Here is a 20748-nt window from a genome sequence, read left to right as displayed (position 1 = left end):
ATACACCTCTACCCCGATATAATGCTGTCCTCTGGAGTCAAAAAATCTTACCGCGTTATAGGTGAAACCGCGTTATATCGAACTTGCTTTGAACCGCCAGAGTGCGCAGCCCCGCCCTCCTAGAGCACTGCTTTACCGCGTTATATCCGGTCGCGTTATATCGGGGAAGAGGTGTATTAACATAAAAACTCCTCCCATTTTGCTCTTTTCTTCAAATTCTGGAATATGGAGAGAACATCCTTGCAAACTGTGTCCCTTGTCTGTCTCTTTATTAAATATTGAGAAACATTACCTGAAAAATAACCTCTATTTATTATTGACTATTGGTATAAAATCTCTCCCACTTTCTCCATTTTCCTCTCTAATTTGCAAAAATTGATCCAACATTCTTCAGATTTCCACCCTTCTCTCTTTAATGACTGAACTTTGGTATCAAGTCTCAGAGTTTGCCTTTTCTGTGTAATGATCAAATGTCAATTACAAATCCTCTCAGCTCAAGGGCTGTTCCCTATGTCTTTTAATTACAGCAACTTCTCTTTTTTGGGGGGTAACTGGTTGCCTGGAGTCAGTCTCCATAGTGAAGGTTACAGGGAGTTAAATTCCCAAATGATCAACTTTCCCCTGTTGGTGGGGACTCATTCCTTCCCCCCTTTATCACCATTAAAATGTTTGCTGAAAAAAGAGACTTGCCCCATATTTAATAGACATCAAAGCCAGAGCCTTCCCCCTCTTTGGGGCATCAGTGGCTTCCTGCTGCTAACAAGATAGCTGGCTGAACAATTTTCTTTTTCCCATGGGGCAGGGGAGGAGGGGCTCACTCCCCTCAATGCTCAATGTCTAAGGAGGTCTGAGAATCACCATACTACTGTATTAACCCCTCACATTCCCATCCCCGATTTCACCAGGAGTCAAACACCCCATGACAGACGCTTTCCAGGAGGGGTTGCGTCATCCAGTGCTGAGACGTAGCCACCTCTGGGGTGGGTCCATGGTGGCTGCTATTTGCCAGTGACAGGGCATGGAAATTGGCCCCTCCATCCCTTCCATTCTGTTAAAGAAGCATCCCCCAGAGCTCCCTCTGCCTGTGTGAATACCCCGGCAGGGGATGCTGGTAACTTCCTATCCATTTATTAAATACAGAAACAAACCCACCACCGATTTTCCTTCTCTTCCCCCTCTCAAAACTACAAGAAGTGTGCAGATGTAACCCACACACCTTCTGGGTGTGGTGGTCTGTCTCATCTAGTGGCACCGAGACCACTTAGCGAGAGCAATTAATGAATCTGCTCTACTCTTACCTAACAGGCAGTTGGTTTTTAGCTTATGCTGTAGAGGCTCATGCACTAAGCTTGAGAAGGTCCCTGGTTCGATCCTGCCCACCAACAGTCTGTCAGCATTACACAGACACCTTTGGCTGTCTGGGATCAGTGGTGCACAATGACAGAGCGCCTTCTGCAAATTGAAGTCATGTTTATTTTGCTGTAGGAAAAAAAGGGTAAGAGAAAAATGATTTTAAAATTGCAAACTGCCTTCACGGTTTGCAATTCAGTCTTCTTCCTTTTCTTTTTTTCCATACAGCCCCCTATTAAACTAAACCAAATCAATCATACCGTCACCACCCCAACAGCCCAGACAACATGCAGCATTCATCAGTATTGCAGAGCAGCCGCAACTCCATCTCAGGGGGTCTTGAGAAACGGGACTAAGCGGAGGTGGGGGGTGGGGTCAGTGGGACATAGGAGATGGGAGTTGGCGGGGGAGAATCAGGATTGGGGGAGGAATCCCAACCAGTTAACACACAGTCCTTGCTGAGGCCCTGCTGGTTTGGAGCCGGCACTCCGTTGGTGTTACATTCCACTTTCACTTGATTCTACAGACTTTCCCCAAATACTATTATTTTACTCCTCTTCTCTCTCTGTGACTCAGTGCCTGCCCCCAGCTCTACCACACACAAGCACCTCTCCCCCACCCACTGTGACCCAATTCAAACCCATTTCTCCCAAGGATGTCTTTAACTTGAACACGCTGCTCAACCATCTTGAGAACTAGGCGAAAGGAGGCCATCTCGGTGCATAACAAGGCTGGAATCTGATTCCTCCCCGGGGAGCACATCCTTAATCTATCCTTCCTGAACAGCCCCCTTCCTTGGATTACCCTTTGCTGGGATCAGGAGAGGGGAAAAGCAGTTTCTGAGGATTCATTTACTACCATATTTTGTGTTTAGTCCTAGATTTCAAAGGCAGACGAGATCACTATGAACAGCTGGTCTGAGCTGCTGCATAAGAGAATCCTGAAAAATTTACCCAGGGAGTCCTACATCCACCCTAACATCTTATGGTTGAACTAGGATGGTTCATTCAGAAAGTCGTCATGTTGGGATGAAATTACTTGAAATGATACTGGGAAAACTGGCCCTTATTTAAAGTTTAAATTCAGTCACTTCTACCTCTCAATGTAAGGGGACTGTTGGCCCCTTACTAAAACTTAGTGGGGTATTTTGTTCGCCCTCTCCCAGCACCAAAAGAAAGGGAAGAGTTGATGGGAAACCAGGACCCTGAGACTGACAGTCCCCAGGGGCAATGGGGAGAGGCCAATGCCCCAGGTTAGCCTGATTGACAGGGCGGGCAGGCTAATGAGGGAGTCAGGAGGCCAGGGGGGTCCCATCCTCCACGTGAGCTGGAGCTTCCTGGGCCGGAGCAGGGCTGAGCGAAGGAGGGAGCAGGAGCCCGAGCTGAGCTGAGGAGCAGGGCCAGAGGCGCAGCCCAGGAAGCTACGCTGGAGGCAGAGCAGCAGCAGCAGGGCTGGAGCTGGGCCTGGAGCAGTCTGGAGCTGAGTGCGGTGAGCAGCTGGGGAGAATGAGGGGGACCCTGGGCCAAGGGCCCAGCACAGGTAGATGACTCCAGCCAAAGGCCTTGCAGGCCAGGCTTGGGGGGATCATAATCCTGACATGGGGGCTGATGCTGGGAAGAAGGGTCCTGTCACCTAGAGCCAGAGCAAGTGTCTGACCCGCGGCATCCCTGCAGCACAGCCAGGGCCTGGGCAGGGGCCTGGGACATGTGAGGAACAGACTGTGAACTGCCCTTGCAGTCCAGAGATGCTGGTTGTGGTGTCCCTGTGCCATGGAGCGGGGTGACAGGTTTTCCTGTAACCTTTCCTATTTTGTCCTTATTTTTTAAATTGATTGCTGGTTAATACGTTATGTTTGCTTGAACTGTATGTAATGATCAGGGGGTCAGGGTAGTGCAAGGTGTGGTGTTTACATGCACCTATAATGTTTAACAAAACCCCATTTTTAAAACCATCCATATCTGAGAATGTAACAGCAACTCTTTGAAATAGGGCATGTCCTTTATAATCCTCAAGATACTAGATCCAGCAAAACATTGGCACTGGGAGTATAGCTCAGTGGTAGAGTATTTGCCTGCAGATCAAGAGGTTCCCTGGTTCAAATCCAGGTGCTCCCTAAGCACTTGCAGCTTTTAATGAACATATATTTCCATCTCCAGTATGTTTAGGAGTTCCACTGAATGCGGCTGTGAAATGAATTTAAATATTCCTGTTGAAATGTACAAACAGCGAGGAAACCTGTCCATCAGTTGAAATCAATTCCAGTCCTCTGAGGCTCTAGTTTATGTTTTCATCGATTTAACAAAGGTATAATATGATGCATACTTGCAGGTCCTTGGTCACCACTGCTGTGCTGTGCAGAAGAACAAGAACCACATCCAGCTGGGGCTAGGAGTCTGACAAGCAAAGGCACCTTGGTGCAGGCCGAGGTCACCAGCAGCTTCGCCCCTTCACATTCAGCCAGCAACAGCTGGGCCCTCAGGACAAGGAACAAGATCAAGCCAGTGGCTCTGAGCAGGAAAATAGCCACCAAGAAGCTGGTCAGAGCTGCCAGGATCCCAGAAAGGCCACCATGCCCAGGACTAGGAATAGCCCTAAGAAAGTGGTGGCTGCAGCAGGGACCAAAACGGCAGAGAAAAGCCCCCAAAAGGCTGACGCTGCCAAGCCCCAGGCAGTGGTCCTGAGCCCACCTAAAACCCAGACAGGAGAGAGCGAGGCCAAAGCCAACCCCAAAGCCAGGGCTAAGCAGGTGGCCCTGAGAAAAAAATCAAGAGATTTCCATGGGATTGACTCCTGCCCCCCAACGGCTCTTTTAAGAATCCCCATGGACCTCCCAGAGAGAGCCAGGTCCCCGAGGACAAATCGCCTCATGGAGAGTAAAGTTAGTTGGTGACAGCAGGGAAGTGTTTCTCTCCCAGAGGGGAAGTGCTGTGTTTTGTGAAACACCTCCCAGGTGAGTGATGTGCTGACAGGGCAGCTGCCCATAGCTCCTGACATGAGTTCGTTCTCTTTCAGAACCTGCACTAGTGGGAGTGTGTCCCTGTCACTTCACCAGCTGTACAATAGGCTGTGTCTGCATCTCAGCTTTGCTTAATCCCAGTTTTTAATTTATTTATTATGATAATTTCACAGTACTCTGCCTCATTCTAACATTCTGGCCACATTAAAACAACCTTCAGAACTAAAATGCCATGAGAAAGTGGAAATGTGAGTAGCTTAAATCATTCAGTTTTGTGTGTGTGTGTGTGTGTGTGTGTGTGTGTGTGTGTGTGTGTGTGTAAAAGGCACAACACATTAATTTTTAACCACATCTTTCTTAACTTCTTTATATATTATGTAGTACATTAATTATATCAAGTGGATTGTTCAATGCAATATCTTTTTTATGCATTGCCTAAAACAGATTTTAGAGTTATTTAATGCATCCTTCCCGTTGCATGTAAAGGTGTTTATTTCATTCTGTGAAGTGCGTTGGTAGCTCCAATAATTGTTAATTTTCTCTCTGTGTGTGAAGCACAACACATTAATTTAGTAATGCTGAAAATGTTTCCTTCTCCCTGCAGCACTGCCTCAGGATCACCTGCCCCTTTGGAAATTAATCAGTTCCCGTGTCTCTAGGAGGAAAATAATATTTTTGTGGGGAAAAAAACACATTTATTTAATAAAAGGGACTGCCACACGATGACACCACATCAGGAATGAAAAGCAACAGGCTCACTCTTTCCTGCTGATGAATGGCCACTTCCTCAGGTGATCTTGTTTTCACCTGGCTAGCCTTTTGTCTCTGTTTGGGACCATCCTCCAGAATTGTCTTAGTACTATCATGCAGTAGAATCTTATATCTTCACATATAACGTTGCTGGACATATTTTACCAGGACAATAATGATCAGCAAATTATGAGCTTTTAAATGATATCTTACAAGGCATACTTTGCACAAACTTGGACATTGTCAAAAGGATGAATAGACTGTCACACATATTCCCTGGTGTCACCGCAGACCCAGTAACTGCCCCTGTCCCAACTACCAGTGATAACTCCCTTCCAGCCCAGCATGCAGGGGAGCAGTTAGATGGCTGGAGTGGAGGGGAGAACCTGGTCCTTTGGCCCTCCCAGATGGGAGTTGGGGATCTGTCCCATCTGGGTCCAGAGTCACCATTGCTGCAGGGAGAGGCACAGACTTGTGGTCGGGCAGTGAGGCAGAGCCCTGGGCAGGGGCTGGTCATATCTCAGTTGCCCCAGCAGTCCTGCTCTGTCTGTGACAATCCCAGCCCCAGAGCAGCTGCCGCAGTGCAAGGAGTCCATGGCAGCTGCAGCCCATTCCTATAGCTGCCCCTGCCTGGTTCAGGGGGAGGAGCCTGGCTCTGAGCGGGGGACAGGGACTAGTCCCCTGGCTCTGAGCCACAGTGTCCAGCCCCTCCCATCACTGTCGGGTGTGTCTGTACTATGGAGTTATGCCAACATAGCTACAGTACCACAGCTGTACAGGCTCTGTAGTGTAGACATGATCCTAGTATTTTTCAGGGACCTCTGTCACAGCCTGCCCCCTATGCTGTGGGTGATGCGGCTCCAGCCTGCAGCCCCTTTTCCATCTCCAGCCACCCTGGGTCTGGGAACCTGTCTGTGCTCAGAGCTGACAGACTGCCTCCTGACCATCCATCCTACTGTGTGGCAATGACTCATTTTGGTTGCACAAGTAGGACCTAGGAGCTCTGCTCTCAGCAAAAGCATTGGTGGTATAGTGGTGAGCATATCTGCTTTCCAAGCAGTTGAGCTGGGTTCAATTCCTAGCCAATGCAATGATGGGTTTTTTCCCTGTCTGGAATTGGTTTAATTTCAGTCACATTGTGCTCTAATCACATTGTCAACACAAGTGTCAGAGGATTTATGTCCCAAATCCCAGCAGGTCATTAAACACAGGGGGCCTGCAGGGGGCAGGACTATACAGTGATCTGTAGGAATCACCATTGTGAAATATGAGAAAGTCAGAAATGGTGGAAACATGCATCTGTATCTCCTTGTCTTCAGTGTGTAGGTAGATGTCACGTCAGGGTCCCTGGTGTGGTTAGATGTTCGGCTGTGTGTGCGTGTGTGTGTTCTCCCTGTGTGCTGCCCCAGCTCTGCGCAGACAGCTGGCAAAGCAGACCTCGAGTTCACCCAATGACGTCAAGGTACGAAGGCTCCAGGCCATATTTATTGTTGACAAAGCATGGTACTAGTATCCCGCAGACCCTACCGGACCACTAAGACATGTATGCCCGTAACAACGGATCAGCTCAGTGGGACTTTCCATTCCTCCATAGGGTAGACAAAGACACTCTTTATACCCCAATGCAAACAAGTTAGTACAGCCCCTCTGACATAGTTAGTTACTGTCCCCTGACGTGGCTAGTTATCACCCATCACCTTGTACATGTTGGGTCAATCAAAACATCTCTGTTACGTACTATCATCCTGACCTTATCTTTGAGGAGGGCTCAGTGTGTTCCTGTTATCGTTGGGGAAGGTTTTTGTACCGTCCTTGATATCAGGATGTTCTGGTACCACTTCATATCGGGACGCGTTTGCATGAGTTCTCTGTGCCTAGCACTTCTTAGGAATCTGAATTTCTGCAATATCAGCCCTGTTCTTGCCAGATTCTGTGAGCAGGGCCTGCCTCTTGCTCATAGCTTGTCTTTGCTTTATATCAGTAAAGCTTTGACTACTACTTTAGCCCAGGCCTCAGGCCTCATACCAGGCCTCTGAAACAAGGGCGTATGTCTTGGGCTCTCTTCCTACTACACAGTGTTATAATTCCAGCTGTATGAGGTGTTTGTACTATGCAGCCGCAGGATGGGGACAATCTAAAATAATAAAGTTTTGGCTCAGTTTTTGCCACTGCCGATTCTTTTTATGCTACAATAATAATGACATAAACAACAGTTAAGCACCAACGTGAACACAAGAACACATGGACATAAACGGGCCATCAACAAGTTTAGCCTTGAAATTAGACAAAGGTTTCTAACATCAGAAGAGTGAAATTCTGGAACAGCCTCCCAAGGGGGGCAGTGGGGGCAAAATACCAAACTGGCTTCAAGGCTGAGCTGGATGAGTTTATGGCGGGGATGGTGTGATGGGACTTGCCTACAATGGCATGTAGCCAATCTGCGATGGCTAACAGCAAATATCCCCAGTGGCCCTGGATGGGACACTGGATGGGGAGGGCTCTGATTTACTACAGAGAATTCTTTCCCAGGTGTCTGGCTGCTGGGTCTTGCCCACATGCTCAGGGTCTAACTGATCACCATATTTGGAGTCGGGAAGGAATTTTTCCCTGGGTCAGATTGGCAGAGATCCTGGATTTTTTCGCCTTCCTCTTGAGCATGGGTCACTTGCAAGTTTAAACTAGTGCAAATGGTGGATTCTCTGTAACATGAAGTCTTTAAACCATGATTTGAGGGCTTCGGGAACTCAGCCAGAGGTTAGGGGTCTATTACAGGAGTGGGTGGGTGAGGTTAGGGTTTTGACAATTCCCCTCACCCTTGGCCCTTCCTCTCCTTACTGATGGGGAGTGAATTGAGACTGTCTCAGGAGTTCGGAATGATTTATTGCCCTGATTAGGAACTTCAGCTAAAAGGCAGTCCTCACTGGGAGCGGGATTTGACCTGAGTAGGAAGCCCTGGTGGATTTCGAGTCCAATGCATCAGCCATCACAGCTAGAAGCAAATGGAAACCCCAAGCTCAGAGAAACAGGAAAAGAATCACAATGCCCGCACTTGAAATGGTCTGAAATACAGAATTCAAACTGCAAACCTGGCTCCCAAAGCAGAGAGTGAATGTCAGGGTTTGTTCTCATTCCTTACTTGTGTACAATAGCACAGAGAGCACGTTTAAAAGTCTCCCCTCCTACAGGGTGGGAAAGGGAAAGGATGCCTGGGCTGGAGCTTGATTAGAATGAGGATCACAGAACCGTGCACTGCCCTTTGCTATAGAGTCACCGGACCCAGAGTAAGACAAACGTTTACTGCAGTCAACAATGGCTCCCCTGGGGTAGTAGCAGTATTGGACAGCTGGAAATGTCACACAGAAGCAGCTAGGGGATTGGTGGGTCGGGAGCAGGCATCTTCCCTGCAGCATGGGAGGCCGGGCTTTGTTCTCTGGCCAACAGAGGGCTGCATTTTATTGCTTAGAAAATGTCAGATCCAAACTGTGTGGTGGGGAGATCAATGTGTGGGGGTGGGGTGAGGATGGGGGGGTTCTTTGGTTTTTATTTGTTTCTTTCTCACACTGTAAATGTCCTTGATCATCTTGGTGGATAAAATGTTTGTAGAAGGCCAAGTGAAAATAAGAAAAGCTAAAAATCTGCCTGGGAGTGAGGGGGTCTCTGAGTGTCAGGGCAGGGATGGAGATTTTCATGGAGGGGGAGTGTTAAGGGATAGAGGAGAGTCTTTTGCTGGAGCACAGGGAGAGGTTTTCCAGTTTCATTGTGATCAAGTGACAAACTCCCCATCTTGCCCCCTGCTGCTGCCCCAGCAACGACCTCACTGATACCCCCCAACAGGGGACCCACAGCCTTCCTGTTGGCAAAGCCTCCGATAAATGAGATACAAACTACCCTAGTCTCACCCTTCTCCCAGCTGAAACCACCCTGCAGAGCCCAGCTGGAGCTCCTGGCAGCCACAGTGCCCCAACATCCCTGTGCAGAGGCAGCTGCCAATTCCTACCTCGTGAGTACAGTGGTGACTATCCCCAGCTGTCACATGCGGGACTGGGCTTCAGTCCCTGATTGGAAAGCTGTGATTCTGACACTAACTCAGAGCCTCCTGCTGATCAGCTCTGAGCCAGTGTCACCTTTGGGTGGGCTAGAGTTTATGGCGTTGCTCTTCTCCGGTGCGTAAAGAAAACCCAGAGAAAACCACCTGGAAACCCAGAATTTAGTCTCTACGTTTTTTCAGCAAGGATTGCACAGGGTCAACCTCCCCACATTCAAGTCACCAAAAGAACAAAAGGAATAAACGTAATTCTTAAGTGCGAGCTTTATAAAATCTTATGATAAAGAAACATGAATAATAAATCACTGCAATGTAATTTCTACAACATGATATGGCTACTTTATAATCCACCTACATGATCTTCACAGTTACACGGAAACATCAGTAAAGAAAACATCAATCTAAACAGGTCAGTCCCCACAGAAACACAGTGAGAAGAAACTCAGAGTTCCCCCAAACCTTAGGCGGAGACTAGTTCATGTGAGTCTCAGAGTCTTTGATCACCAGATCTATACAGTCAACAGCAATCTCTTCCCTCCCAATTTCCCCTTGCTTGGAGAAATCCTTGCTTGGAATCTATGCAAACTCTTCCTCCTCTGAAATCACTAGTTAGCTAGTCAGCTAACCAATTAACCACACGTTCAATTAACTAGATAGAGTTTAAAAAAAAAAAAAAAAAAAAAAGCCTGATACAAGAAAAATACAAAACGGAGACTAGCAAAGAAATAACTCTTTCCCCATTATCACACTTAAGAGAAAAGTGGGTGAATCGCAGTTCAGGATGCTGGAGGAGGAGCTGGGGCTGCTGGAAGTGGTACCTGCTGCAGGGTACTCACTGGAGGTGTCACTCCCTGTCACGGTGGCAGGGCGGCTGGTGCAAGCAGAGGATGCAGCAACAGCCACTAGTCAGTGACTCCCTGCAGGACCCCCCACCCTTCCTCAGGGCTGGGAGCAGGGTGCAATAGGACAGCTGCATATGCAGGGGAATGGACCAATCAGCTGCAGATGGGGAAAGGCAAATCAGGAACTGGACCAATCAAGGCTCTTTCTGAGCTGCAGCATCTGCTTTGTGAAAATCCAGACATTGGCTCTTATTTGAAAAATCCACCCAAGCAGAGGCTCAAGAAAGAGGCATTGTCTGGGAAAACCCGGACGTATGATAACCCTAGCCAGGAGACCCCTGCATGTGACTAAAGGCAGCTCCAGGCCTTTTCTCCCTTCCTAGGAATCAAGGTCACTTTCTTAAGAGAGATAAAGAAGCCTGAGCCACCCGGATCTGACTTAATGTCACGATTTCCCAATGTCTCCTTGGAACAACCAAATGTCTCTTTAGTCCCAGGTGAATAGGGTTACCATATTCAAACATTTAAAAAAGAGGACACTCCACAGGGCCCCACCCCGCCCCTGCCCCAACTCCGCCCCCTTCCCCGCCCCCTTCCCCACTCCAACCCCACCCCTTCTCCGCCCCCATTCCAACCCCTTCCCCAAAGTCCCTGCCCCAACTCTGCCCCCTCCTCTGAGCACCCCGCATTCCCCCTCCTCCCTCCCGCTCTGATCTTGGTTGTGGGTTGCTAAGTGCTTCCCTGTTCCCCACTCGCCCCGCAGCCCCTGCAGCCTCTATGCCCTTGCCTGCCCTGCTCCTCCTCACCCTGCAGCCTCTGCACCCCCCCCGCTCCTGCAGCCTCTGTGCCCCCTGCTCCCCACTCGCCCTGCAGCCTCTGCGCCCCCTGCTTGCCCTGCCCCTGCAGCCTCTGTGCCACCTGCCTGCCCGCTCCTGCTGCCTCTGTGCCCCCCGCCCCTGCAGCCTCTGTGCCCCCTGCTCCCCACTCGCCCTGCAGCCTCTGCATCCCCCCGCCCCTGCAGCCTCTGTGCCCCCTGCTCCCCACTCGCCCTGCAGCCTCTGCGCCCCCTGCTTGCCCTGCCCCTGCAGCCTCTGTGCCACCTGCCTGCCCGCTCCTGCTGCCTCTGTGCCCCCCGCCCCTGCAGCCTCTGTGCCCCCTGCTCCCCACTCGCCCTGCAGCCTCTGCATCCCCCCGCCCCTGCAGCCTCTGTGCCCCCTGCTCCCCACTCGCCCTGCAGCCTCTGCACCCCCCCGCCCCTGCAGCCTCTGTGCCCCCTGCTCCCCACTTGCCCTGCAGCCTCTGCGCCCCCTCGCCCCTGCAGCCTCTGTGCCCCCTGCTCCCCACTCGCCCTGCAGCCTCTGCGCCCCCCCTGCCCCTGCAGCCTCTGTGCCCCCTGCTCCCCACACACACAGCCCCGCCGCCACCTGCCCTGCTCCCCCCGCTCACCCGGCAGAGGGAGAAATGCAGGCTCCACGTGGACTCAAACACTTCCGAGCTGCTCTGTGGGGGAGGGGGAGGGACTCTGGCTGCTGGAGGCCCTAGTGGCTGCGAGCGGCTTTCAATCAGGCCAGGCGTCCAATCAACTGCGCCGCACTCCGCAGGAGGGGAAATCCCGGACATTTCTACTTCATTAGAAATCCTCCCCCGGACGGCCATTTAAGGCTGAAAAAGCCGGACATGTCCGGGGAAACCCGGATGGATGGCAACCCTACAGGTGAATGGAAGAATTCAGTTCTCCGGGGGAACAGTTCTGAGTCCTTCACGCTCATTCCTTAGCGTACGGTGCCACTGTGGGGCTGTTTCAGTTCCCTCCTCAATTTCACACAGAAACACAATTTTCTTTGCACAAGTGATTGTATAGCAAAATCTCTGTATTACTTCTCTGACCAGGGGCATTAAATTCCATTGACACTTTTTCTCCTACAATGCAAATAGCAGATGGGACATGGCTACCTTCTGCCCTGAAAGTGGGATAATGATTCTCCTCTTTCTTTCTGCTGCTGTTGTTATTTCATGGAATATATCATGAATCATAGAATATCAGGGTTGGAAGAGACCTCAGGAGATCATCTAGTCCAACCCCCTGCTCAAAGCAGGACCAACAGCAACTAATAGACACAGTGATGCTAGAAGTGACTTCCCAAGAGAACACAACTGCAGCAGAGTGAGAAAACTGGGTGTTAGGTGCTTGTGGCCAAGTTGTTAAGCCACCCCCTCTGTTAAAAAATCCATTTAGGTCTCCCGACACAGGTTGAATCCTTCTGACTATAGAGCATCCATGTTATTGTTGCTGCGGTTTAGTGGTTGACCATCCACGACCCCCCCACCGGACCTGGGTCTACTCTCCCTCCTTAGATCCCCGTGAGTATTTCGGTGTGTGCTAGGAAACACACCACAAACACAGAGCTTGAAGTCCCCAAATTTAAAAGCTACAAAAGTCAATTCTTACTAGGACAGACAAAAATCAGGTGACAGTAACTTATTCTGATTGATCAAAGCAGGTTTAGGGGATTATTTAGTCTTTGGAACAATGCATCACTCATTGCTGTGAACAACAGCAGCAGGTGAAATAAGAACACAGAGGCCTTGGCTACACTGGTGCTGTACAGCGCTGCAACTTGCTGTGTTCAGGGGTGTGAAAACGCACCCCCCGAGTGCAGCGAGTGCAGCGCTGTAAAGCACCAGTGTAATCAGAGCCTGCAGCGCTGCACGCTCGCTCACTCGCAGCGCTGCAAGCTATTCCCCTCGGAGAGGTGGAGTACATACAGCACTGCGAGGCAGCTCTTGCAGCGCTGCGAGAGCTGGCGATGCGACTACACTTGAGTCCCGAGTGTAGCCAAGGCCAGAGAAACCATGCTGGTATTCTCACCATTGGGATAGCAACAGAGCGTTGTAGCTGGGGAGCCTAGCATGTGAATGTGTGTGACACTCCTGGCAGCAGGCTTTTGTATGTTGTCTGTATGTGACTGAATGATGACGTGAGTAATTAGACTGCAAAGAGGGTTTCCTGTACTGGGTTGAATCCTGGGTTGGGGAGTTGGCTGTTTTAGCTGCCATTTCTAATCTGCACAATAAAACATCCCCAGGGTCGCCAGTTGTTATTAAACAATCAGGAGGGGCCTCTCGCTTTGCCATGGCCTGTATCGAAGTAGTGGCATTAAAGCGCTGCCCAGGCTGGGGAAGGGGGTTGAGATGCTGGGATGGGGAAAGTTCATGGGGTGTTGCTCATGGGGTGTTGCTACCGGGAGGGCTGCGTAGCTCGGTGGTAGGGTGTGTGCTTTGCCTACATTAGGCCCTGGATTTAATCCTCAGTGTCTTTTGTCCTGCCCAGCTGCGATGATCTACTAGTTACGGCTTTGCACAAGCTCAGTTCCTGTTCACTGCAGGAGAGATGCGCAGTCTCATGGAAGGTCTGTGGGGTTTATGCTCCTAAATCCCCTCGGCTCTATGGAGATTCCTGTCCCCTGTGCCTCTTGGGTTGACGGTTGATGATGAAGAAGGAGGGAACTGCTGAGTCCTGAAGGGAAAGGTTGCAAAAGCACAGACTAAATGGCAAGAAAAAGGGGAGTAGTCAGTGGAGCTGGAACAGTTTTTAGCATGGGGGTGCTGAGCTGCACCCCCCCATACCCCTGTCCTCACCCCTCACCGCCCCCCAGGGCCGGCAGCAGGGATGTGGCTTGGGGCGGGGGCATGGACAGGGGTAAGGCAGCCAAGGCTGGCGCCAGAGCTGGGGGCAGCGCCAGGAGCAGAGCCGGTGGCAGGGGGTGCACCCACTGCACCCCTAGTTCCCATGCTGATGGGAGTTGTTTGGTGCTTAGAGAGCAAAGCTGCCAGTGATTTTCACACCGCAGAGACACTGCCCTGTGAGGAGAAGGGAGGCAAGGGTTTGGGATGCTGCTGCTGCTGGAGAGAAGAAATGCTGGGGCGGCGAGTTGTATGGGCCCACGGTGCCCGTGCTCCAATAGTTTGGAGCCGGTTCTCTGCCCCGGCCCCGTGTGCTGCCCCTGCGCCCTCCCCGCTGCTGCCCCCGCTGCCCCCACATGCCTCCCCCAGAGCATCCCCCAGCTGCCCCCATGCACCTCCCCTGGAGCGTCCCCCCTGCCCTCGCGTGCTTCCCCCAGAGCATCCCCCCGGCCCCACCTGCTGCCCCTGCATGCCTCCCCCAGAGCGTCCCCGCTGGCTGCTGCCCCCAGGCAATTTAAAAGGGCCCAGTGTCCCCGCCACCACCATAGGCAGCGCAATGGGGCTAAGGCGGCTTCCTGCCTGTCCACTCTGCTTCCGGAAGCCTCCAGCATGTCCCTGCAGCCCCAGGTATGTGTGTGTGTGTGTGTTTCTCCGTGTTCTGCCCACGCCTGGAGCTGCAGCCAATGGGAGCTGTGGGGGCTGTGCCTGCAGGCAGCGGCGTGTGGAGACCCCTCCGGCCCCCTGCCTAGGAGCTGCTGCCAGAGGAGGGTGCAGGTCACTTTTGGGAGCTGTCCGAGGAAAGTGCTGCACCCCTCACCATCTCCCACACCCCAACCCCCTGCCCCAGCCCAGACCCCTCCCCCCGCACCCAGACTCCCTCCCAGAGCCCAACCCCCGCACGCCCTCCTGCACCCCAGCCCCCTGCCCCAGCCTACACCCTAACTCCCTCCCAGAACCCGACCCCTGCACCCCAACCCCCTGCCCCAGCCCAGACCCCGCCCCCTGCACCCAGACTCCCTCCCAGAGCCCAACCCCCGCATGCCCTCCTGCACCCCAACCCCCTGCCCCAGCCTACACCCTAACTCCCTCCCAGAACCCGACCCCTGCACCCCAACCTCCTACCCCAGCCCAAAGCCCGCCCCCTGCACCCTAACTTCCTCCCAGAGCCTGACCCCCACACCTCCTCCTGCACCCCAAACCCCTGCCCCAGCCCGCACCCTAACTCTTTCCCAGAGCCTGATGCCTGCACCCCCTCCTGCACCCTAACCCCCTGACCCAGCCCAGACCCCACCCCCTGCACCCAGACTCCTTCCCAGAGCCCAACTCCCGCACGCCCTCCTGCACCCCAACCCCCTGCCCCAGCCTACACCCTAACTCCCTCCCAGAACCTGACCCCCGCACCCCAACCTCCTGCCCCAGCCCAAAGCCCGCCCCCTGCACCCTAACTTCCTCCCAGAGCCTGACCCCCACACCTCCTCCTGCACCCCAACCCCCTGCCCCAGCCTACACCCTAACTCCCTCCCAGAACCCGACCCCCGCACCTCCTCCTGCACCCCAACCTCCTGCCCCAGCCCAGAGCCCGCCCCCTGCACCCTAACTCCCTCCCAGAACCCGACCCCCACACCTCCTCCTGCACCCCAACCCCCTGCCCCAGCCTACACCCTAACACCCTCCCAGAACCCGACCCCCGCACCTCCTCCTGCACCCCAACCTCCTGCCCCAGCCCAGAGCCCGCCCCCTGCACCCTAACTCCCTCCCAGAACCCGACCCCCACACCTCCTCCTGCACCCCAACCCCCTGCCCCAGCCCAGAGCCCGCCTCCTGCACCCTAACTTCCTCCCAGAGCCCAACCCCTGCACGCCCTCCTGCACCCCAACCCCCTGCCCCAGCCCGCACCCTGGATTCAGGTCAGGCTAAGAGCCACACGAGCAGCTGTGAGGAGCAGGGGGGCCCAGGGGAAGGGGACACAGGCCAGGGCTGCTCTCGTCACCTCCTGGGCAGGTGGAGCAAGCCGGGCTCCCCGGCCTGGCTCTGGCTTCCGGCTTGGCTGGGTGCAGGGCCTCAGGGGGAAGAGGAGGGGCAGGGGCGTAGTGCCCCCCCTCCTTTTAGGAAGAATCCATGACCCTTGGCCTGGACTGGGCTAGACAGAGAGCAAAGGCAAACAGGGACCCAGCCCCCTGCAATGTGGGAGTTTGGTCGGGAGCGGGGTGGAGGGTCCCTGGGGACACAGAGGAGCTGAAGTCCCTCAGAGTTAGGGGAACTAGGCAATGCAGAGTGACAGGGCTTCACATCCTGCCCAGCTGGGGCTAAGGGAATCAGCATCTACTGGGGGGCAGAGGGATGGAGCTGCATCGGCGGCCAAACAAGAGGCAGGTTGGGACTGAGGAACCTGGAAAACATTTCAATCTTGATCTTTTTGGTTGGTTGGTTGGTTTGGTTTCGCTCGCGGCTCCCTCCCAGGGAGATAACACGTCTTTGCTAAAGCTTTATGAACCAAAACAGCCACTTGCTGGTGCCAGGGCCTAAGGAACAAAGAGCCCCATGATTCCTCTGTGTGCCTGGGCTCTGAAAAGGGATTTGCAGCCACTCACTTTATTGCTGTGGCCAGTAACATATCCAGACAAAATCATTTCCCTTGTCATCCGCTCGCAGCTTCTGGCAGCTAGAGGCTGAGGCCACTCAGAGCATGGGGCTGCAGTCCTGATCATCACTGGCTAATAGCCATCGATGGACCTATCCCGTAGGAAATTATCCAATTGTTTTCTGAACCCAGTTATAGTTTTGACCTTCACAACATCCCCTGGTAAGGAGTTCCACAGGTTGAGTGTGCATTGTGTGAAATAGAGTCACATAAAGGCTCATTTTCTCCTGGTGAGTGGTTATGAACTGGGTCACATCCCCTCCTACTTGTGCGGATTATAGAGTCTCTGGCTTTTCCAAATGCTGTGGGACGAGTTCCTGAGAGAGTGCAGGGGACGAGAGAGCAGGAGGGGAACAGCAGAGAGAGTGAAGGCGAGAAATACGGGGGAAGGGGAGAGAAAGGGATCAGGAGCACAAAGAAACACTCAGTGGCTGAAGCCAGGAGGTTGTCCCAACTCAATCCTGCTCATCACAGGTGTTCAGCAAGAGGGGAAGTAGCAGATTTCCTATGGCATTTTTGCCTGACCCATTTGAATGGTTAATTCTTGCACTGATTGCCAATTGATCCTAACTAATAAGCTGAGGGTAGTAGGATTCTTGTCTCGGGTTCAGGCTACACAGCTCACTATCAGGCTACACACCTTCCAGGGGTATGGCGAGGATGCTAACACTGAGGGCAAAGCAAAGCCACAGTGATTTTTATTAGAATCAGTATAAAAGACAGAAAAGCTCCAAACCACAGGCATAGACAGCAAGAATCCAGGATTGGGGATATCGGTGGTGTCATTGTTTGCATATGAACTTGGACTTACGTACTCACACACTTCCTTAAGGTGAGAGACAAAGGCCTGCTCAACGGTCCAGGTTCCTCAATGCCCAAGATTGATGGTAGCTAACAATAGAGCTGAAAGGTCAGAGGATGCAAAGCAAACACCCTCAACACGGTGGTTTGCCCTGTTATAGGGCCTGAGCGCGGCCATGAATATTCATTCTCGTGCCCAGCCTTCCACATCCAAATCTAATTTCCTCCCCCTCACAATACTGGGGTGCACCTAGCCGATAGGTTAACATATTGATGCTGTTTAACTCATTATCACCCACACCACCTATTGCTCAGACAAGTTGGTGGTTTGACATCTGCCAACGATTCTAACCTAAAATGTCCAAGCCCAGGGTCACGTCAATGTTCCTGTCTGGTACTGACAGTTCCCAACTCCTGCTATGGAGCAAGCTATTCCTAGTTCCCCTAAATCTGAGGGTAGCTGTCAGGCCATGTATCTGTGGCAAGAGTCACAGGCCTACCACACTTCCGCTAACTTGCTGAAGCTAACGTTTTACAGCTGATACAGGCCTGTAAGTGCCCCCTGTTCCTGTTCAATATAATAAAGATTAAATTATAGGCTACAGTGTAACAGTCTGAACTTTGCTTCTAGCAATCTGAGTTCAACTAGCAGTGGAATCTCAATATACCTGAGCCTTTGCTTTCCCCCCTTTCTATTATTATTTTGAAATGTTTGGCTTAACCGTGATCTTCTGCTTACCTTTATATTTCCACTTTCTCCCCATCATGCATGAGCAAGATACAAACACCTCCGATAGCTGGAATTATAACACTGAAGACAAGTATCAGGGGGTAGCCGTGTTAGTCTGTAGCCACAAAAACAACAAGGAGTCTGGTGGCACCTTAAAGACTAACAGTTTTATTTGGGCATAAGCTTTCGTGGGTAAAAATCCCACTTCTTCATATGCATGGAGTCACCTGAAGATGCATGCAGTCATGGCTTTTTACCCACGATTTATCTGTTAGTCTTTAAGGTGCCACCAGACTCCTCGTGACTGAAGAGAAGGAGATACAGATGCATGTCCCCACGGTTTCTGATTTTCTCAAATGGCACACGTAGAGCCCTGTAAATCTGCGGCTATCTGGGGTGGAGCGGGCAGTGGGGCAGGAAGTCTCTGGGGAGAAGTGGAGGATGGTTGGTGGTCAGGGGTTTGGGACAACCCCACGTCACTGGTGCATCCCTGCAAATCTGCAGACAATTTTTGCAAATTGTGGATACGAATTGTGTATCTGCGCAGGGCTCTAGGACACAAGGATGACTCCTACTACTCCCTCTCTAGCCCTGTTCCTTGCATCCCCTCACTGTGTCTTTAATGACTTGCTGGAATTTGGGACATAAATCCTCTGACACTTGTGTTGACAATGTGATTAGAGCACAATGTGACTGAAATTAAACCAATTCCAAACAAGGAAAAAACACATCACTGCATTGGCCGGGAATCGAACCCGGGTCAACTGCTTGGAAGGCAGCTATGCTCACCACTATACCACCAATGCATCTGGCAAAATGCATTCTCCCAGGTGTCACATGTACTAGCAAAATGACACACTCCTGCAAAGCTAGTGAGCAAGATGAATGGGAAGGCGGCAACCTGTCAGCTCTAAGCAGAGAGAGGCTCCCAGAGTGGCTGAAATGTGGAGAGGGAGGTGCTACATCCCAGGGTGAGGGGTCACCCACCCCTCCCCTCCAAGAAGGGGAATGAAGATAAATCACCAGAATGACAAACCTTAGTGGAGACAGCTCCTGTGAAAGTAAACGTTTGTGTGAGTTCCTGCTGTGTACAGCGGGGTTCGTTGCTGCTGCTGATTCCAGTCTGTGGGGTTGTCAGTCAGGTTGTCTGCCCCCTTCTCTGGGTGTGTGGTACATGTGGCAGCCCCTGCTCCTGGGGGAATAAAGTTTTTGTGCAAAATAACAAAACTTTTCACCAAAAGAAGGGAAAGGAAATGGCCCCACGAAAGCGCCAGGACATAAGGATTCCTCTCGGCGTGACTGACGAATGATTGATCTCCCCTCATTCGTATTTGAAGAGCTGTTCAGTTTTACCCTTGGGAACCTACAAGTCTGATACAATTGTATCGATTGTGACACTAGGGTTGAAGGATTAAATCATATGAAACAAATGTTTAAAAAATAATCTGAACTTGAGCATTCTGTTATGAAAGGCTGGTTTCCCCAATTCAGTTCAAAATGCTGGTCTAGAAACCCCCCTAGGATCCCTACACACGGCAGTGGGAGTGAAAGGAGAAATCCTCAGCCCTGCCCTGAGTTTTCAGGGGCTGGGGGGGGGCAAGCTGAGGTCCATTACCGCACTGGCTGACAATAAAACTTCTCTCTGCTCAGATCTAGCTTGTCGTAATGCCCCAGCCTTGTCCGATAATTTGCATTGAAGTTCAGCAAACTGGATCTGTAGTTCTTCTATTCCACCATTGTAGGGTTATCAACCAGACCTGGACAGTGCTACCAGAACGCAACCAGTCAACTAATGGGGTGGAGCCTACAGACAGTATCCTGTTCATGATGCCAATTATGTAAATGGGGGAATGGTCCTGCTATTGTGGGGAACTTTCCTGGCTTCTGCACGACCCTGGTGGAATCGGATAGGGAAAGGATCGGAGTCCTCGCTCCAGTTCCCTTTACCCGGAGTTCTAAGAGACAATAGTCTGTAACCCACTAACGCCCCTTTGACTGGAGAGGCATTAACAGGCCACTTAACATGCAATGGTCTCTTATAATAGCTTAGGGTTAGGGTGAAAATTGTATTTTTAGTTATATCTGTAAAATAACTTAATTCCTATGAAAATAAACGTAGTTCCAAATATACTAATAGCAATGACGGAGTCAAATGTTAGTGAGTCACATACATGATTGTGTTCGACAAACATAAATGCCAAAATAATTAGAAAAATAAATTACTGTTCTTAATAAAAGAGTCACATATGTTAAAATTAAGTAATTACATTTTTAGTGGAGTGAAAAACAATTAACTAAAATAGAGGAGATAATGGCAGTAACACAGGGTGTGCCTGTTAGAGAAAGCAAGCAGATTTTAAGCAGATTCTATTTATTTTTATTTAGTGTACAAAGTACCTGTGTTAAAGAAGTGTTAAACAAGCTATAAGCCAATTAACAACCCCCAGTTTTTTTTCTTTTCCCCTCTATAACTGATGACATGCTGGGTGTAGAGTTCCATACCACCCTGGGTGCATGTAATCACCTGAGGATCAAGAAGTGCCCAGGCCCAACAGTGATTGGATTGCACTTTGCTGAGGATCTGGCTATGGGAAAAGCAGCTTCTGAGGATTAATTTAACACCATATTTTGTGTTTATTCATTGATTTTAAAGGCAGGTTAAACCTCTGTGAACATCTGATCTGACCTGCTGCCTAACAGTCCAGAGAATTTTACCCAGTGAGTCCTACATGAACCCCAACATCTTAAGGTTAAACGAGGCCAGATCATGCAGAAAGTCATCGTGTTTGGATGTAAAGATGTGAAATGCTACGGGGGAAAACTGGCCCATATTTCAAGCTTAAATTCTGCAATTTCTACATCTAAGCATAAAACTCAGGTCTGCCCTGGCCATGAATTAAGCCCGGGCCTGCTGGATGAGAGACAAGAATTCTCCCACTGAACCACAAG

General features: G+C 51.1%; 2 non-coding genes across 2 annotated transcripts; one reads left to right on the top strand and one right to left on the bottom strand.

Moving 5' to 3' along the window:
• The first annotated feature begins 3391 nt into the window (after positions 1–3391).
• Positions 3392–3464, top strand: TRNAC-GCA (transfer RNA cysteine (anticodon GCA)). The gene has a single exon. It is a non-coding gene; the product is annotated as a tRNA-Cys (tRNA).
• Positions 3465–18533: 15069 nt separating this feature from the next.
• On the bottom strand, positions 18534–18605 carry TRNAG-UCC (transfer RNA glycine (anticodon UCC)). Its single transcript has one exon. It is a non-coding gene; the product is annotated as a tRNA-Gly (tRNA).
• Positions 18606–20748: the final 2143 nt, after the last annotated feature.

This window comes from Malaclemys terrapin, chromosome 15 (assembly GCF_027887155.1).
Source record: "Malaclemys terrapin pileata isolate rMalTer1 chromosome 15, rMalTer1.hap1, whole genome shotgun sequence".
NCBI lineage: Eukaryota > Metazoa > Chordata > Testudines > Emydidae > Malaclemys > Malaclemys terrapin.
Note: the sequence above shows the minus strand (reverse complement) of the source record. Positions and strands in the feature narration are given on the sequence as shown.